This window comes from Cervus canadensis, chromosome 17 (assembly GCF_019320065.1).
Source record: "Cervus canadensis isolate Bull #8, Minnesota chromosome 17, ASM1932006v1, whole genome shotgun sequence".
Lineage (NCBI taxonomy): Eukaryota > Metazoa > Chordata > Mammalia > Artiodactyla > Cervidae > Cervus > Cervus canadensis.
Window position 1 is genome coordinate 9,653,169 of NC_057402.1, and position 4,456 is coordinate 9,657,624.

Sequence of the window (4,456 nt, forward strand, 5' to 3'; positions counted from 1 at the left end):
AGAAAATTAAATTTGGGGCCATTTCTCTGTTCCGGATATTGTGCATAATTTGAGGATTACTCTGGGCAGGGAAAAGAGAATGAACTTCTCTCTCTTTTTAAAAACTGGGCTTGAAAAGGAAAACACTGTTGTGAGGGTTAACGAGTGTGCTGGTGGGCGAGGTCAGGAGGGGTGGGGCCAGAGAACCCTGGCTGAGCACCAACCAGATTGCCTGTTGGGGTCAGGTCAGTAATGCGGGGGCTATAAAGAGAGTGCATTTAATTAAAGAAACATCTTCTTGCAATCTTGGTTTTGCTGAAACGCATGTCCAACCCAGACCAAACATCCAGGGGGCCAAACACCAATTGTGTAGTTGGGGTTGCTAGAAAACCTCCCACGAGTTACCTTTTAACACATGTCAGAACCCAAATTTATCCAGAAGTTGGGGGAAGGGAGGGAGGGAGCCTTTTATCTGATGGGTCCTGCATACCATAGGCTTAAGAAGATGATAACAAAATACTCACAGATTTTTGGGGACTTACGCACATAGCTTGGTTCTTCTAATAGAGGTCAAAGTTATGATTGTGTCTAACCCCCAGATCGTTTACCGGGTGTAGAAGTAAAACAAGGCCTTAAGGTTAATAGAGCAGAATTGGAGAATCTTGAGCAAGATCTCTCAGCCCAGAGGTGCTTGAATGACTGCCCAAAGCACTGTGTTAAGAAGGACTCTGAGGGTGTAATTGAGCAAAGAGCTCCAAGCGCTCTTGGCGTGGTGTCTCACAATGGGGGTGAGGGGGTAGGGGATTGGGAGGTGGAGGTGTGGGGGGCCGTGGAGGGGGCACCCATTTTGCATTCTTTCCTTTAGCCTTAGTTTCTTTATCTGTAAAAGTGAAGGACTTGCCCTCCATCTGGGCTCATAAACTCACACACCGATAGAACACAGACAGAACACCCAAGTGAGAGACTAGACAAAGCATAAAAAATATATCATGAAGGAAGCTTCTGGGGACCCTGTCTGCTTGTTGTCATGTGGGTACCCAAACTTTGGGTTCCTGGGTCTGACAGTTTCAAGATCATTGAAGATTTCAGATTTTAACTTAAGAAATGGGTTAAACTAGGCCATTGTCTTATATTATAGTATGAGTTGATGGTCTTCAATGGCCATCAATTTCTATAGTTTCTTTGAACTGTAGAAATAAGCATTTAGTGTGGATCATCTTGTCTCGACTTTGAAATATTGCAGAGACACAGCATCATATGTCTCTCTCAGCCCTTACTTGAGTAAACACAAGTAAATACCAGGGAAGCCCCAAATACAGCTCCATAATCTTTCTAAAAATAAAGCAATTTATCAGGAGTCTGACTACTTACCCAACCTTTTGTTATTAACCTGTTTATGGATCTTATATTTTTCAGAAAGTTAAGATGTATGTTTGGTATGTGGCCACTGGTAAGAAGCTTAATCATAAAAAGAGAAAAAAATAAAAGATTCCAGATCTTAAAGTTTAAAAAAAAACTATTCTTAAGTGGCAATTACTTTGAATACTTAAAAAATACCTGTGCAAGCTGTGTGTGTGTGTGTGTGTGTGTGTGTGTGTGTGTGTTTTGGCTGGATATGGCCCCAGGCCTTTGCTTTGCCTCCTTTGGTCTTAATGGTCCCAACGATTCTTTTCAATTCAAAACTTTTAAAAGTCTGTGTGGTTTGCTGATCCACAGAGCATGCGCATGTGATATGTTTCTTAGCGGACCCACTGTTCTAAACGTGTCCCTCATCCGTTTGGCCTGAGATCAATCTAAGCACCTACTCTGTGCCCACCACCAGGCTTTTACATATTTTATTGTACTCAAGCTTCACAATGACTCTCCCATTTTTGTGACAGAAGACACAGGCTCACAGAGGTTACAGACTCGCCCAAGGCTGCACCGCACATAACAAAATTAAAATTTAGTCCTTGGTGATTTTTCAAGCTCTTGGCATTTTTAGGGTGGAAATTCCCTGACATAGCACCAGCAAAAAGACACTCTCTAACACGGATAACTACACAAAGCCACTGAGGGCATTGACCCAACATCGCATGTAGATCCACTGTGCATTTCCAGTGCTCAGAGGATTGTAACTTGATCTTCTTCAGTGAGGATAACCCCACAGGCGTTATCAGGGCTGAGCGGGTATCAGAGGCCCCTGGGCGAGCAGTCCCTTGGCTGACTTCCAGCCTATAAATTGTCCTAAATGGCCTCCTGGTTTTGGCTGTTGGTGGAGGGTGGGAGATGGGGAGGCCCTGAGAGGCAGTATCTTTCCCATCTGTTCCACATTATGACGCTGTTAAATATTTCATGCTCTCCATTGTCCCAACAAATACAAACAGAACTAATCTCTGTGCTTAAGCTTCCTTGACTGACATTGCCGGTGATTAAGCAACGTACTTATTTTCCCATAACTGGAGAGGACTGGTTCTTCAGGAGGTTTGGAAAGGGAATAGGTTCTCACCCACAAAGTTGAGAATCCTCCTCATGCTGACAGGGTAGAAAAAAGTGACATCTCTAAAGATGAGGGTGGGGATGAGAGAGGCTTTGCAACTGTTTCTGCCTTGGAGATGAGACCTAGAGAAGACAAAAGGTTTTCTGGATGTCCATTTATCCATCCATCCCTCTATCCATCTATTTATCCATTCATCCATCCATCCATTTATTTATCCAGCCAGCCAGCCAGCCATGCATCATTTTATCCTTGTTGCTGCAAGGGAGCCACAAGCCAAGGGATGTACGTGGCGTCTAGAATCTAGAAAAGGCAAGGAATTGATTCTCCCCTAGAATCTCTGGAAGAAACACAGCCCTGCTGACTCCTAGGTTTTAGCTCCATTTTCAGACTTTTTATTACTTTTTATAAGATTATTAAGATAAATTTTAAGGTAATTAATCCATCGTATTTTAAGCCACTAAGCAACTAAGCATAGCACAAGTATGCGGTAGTTTGTTACGGCAGCCGTAGGAAAGTAAGTCACAGCCTCCCAGGAGCATCAAGTGAGCTAACATATAAAGAGCACAGTGCTGTCACATAGCAAGGACTCAGAAAATAGTTTCTCCTGTTCTCATTGTCACCACTATTAGGGCATGCTGTCCTCTGAGGAGCCCACAGCCTAGTGGGGGACAGGAGCACGTGCCTAAGTTGATAAACCCTCGATAAAGGGAAGATAAAGAGAAGCCCCAAAGGGTGAGTGAGGCTGCAGAATTGCTGTCTGAGACTAGCCTTGGGTGCTCCGGAGCTACAGAAGGACAAGGGGGTGCCCTACCCTCTCCTCCTAACATCATCAGGGGGACGTCTGAGCATCTTAGTCTGATCCAGAGCAGGTTGCAGGCCTGATGGACATAAGAGCTCTGCATATTCTCCAAGGGTAGGGGCTGCGGGCTTTATTCTGAGCAAACCATCCTTCCACACTCCCTGCGGTTTCCAATCTGCTCCCTCAGGCTCTGACATATTTAAATCACCTTTAATCCTCAAAATAATCCTCTTTTGTTTCCTCAGCACCATTTTTGTTTCAAAGTGGGAATAACTATTTTATTCTTTTTTCTGATTGAAAAATGTGATGCATGACTGTTGAAACAAATCTGGTGGACAAAGGTACAATTCTGTGATTTTCTAAAATGCTATAAATACCTGCTATAGATGGGTGGAGCGCCCCGAATCGTCACTCTGCCTTTGTCCCCTCCCTCTGATGTGTCACTCATCAGAACCTTCCCACTCCCACTCTGGGTGTGTTGCTGTCCATGCCTTGGTTCTTGCCTTGCCAGGCGATGGGTTTTGACCACTGAGATGATAGCGGATGTGACAGAAAGTGGAAGCTTGGAAGTACTTGAACTCTTCCATGTCTGTGGGAACATGTCTTGGCTAGCCGGCTGGAGGATGGGAATCTTGTGGCCAGGGTCCCACATGGTTCCAGTTGACAGTCAGCTGACATTGGACCTGTGGGTAAGCCCAGCCAGAACCAGAAGAACTGCCTAGCTGAGCCCAATCTACATCACTGATCCCACATATTCACTGACTATATAAATACTTATTGTTTTGAGCAGTTGGATTTGGGGGACAGTTTGTCATGTTCCATTATTTTTTTCTTCTTAAACCAAACTTTATTTTTCTTCACGTTATGACATTTTTATACACCGTGATAGTTAAAGGACTTTGGTTTACTGATAAAGCATGATAGGGCTTCCTTGGTGGCTCAGTTGGTAAGCAATCTGCCTGCAATGCAGGAGACCTGGGTCTGATCCCTGGGTCGAGATGATCCCTTGGAGAAGGGAATGGCTACCTACCCCAGTGTTCTTGCCTGGAGAATTCCACCACAGAGTAGCCTAGTCCATGCGGTCACAAAGAGTCGGACATGACTAAGCGACTAACACTTTTGCTTTTACAGAGTAATAGTTACAACAACTTCCAATGACATGTACCAAGGATTTATTACATGCTGGGCTCAGTACTAAA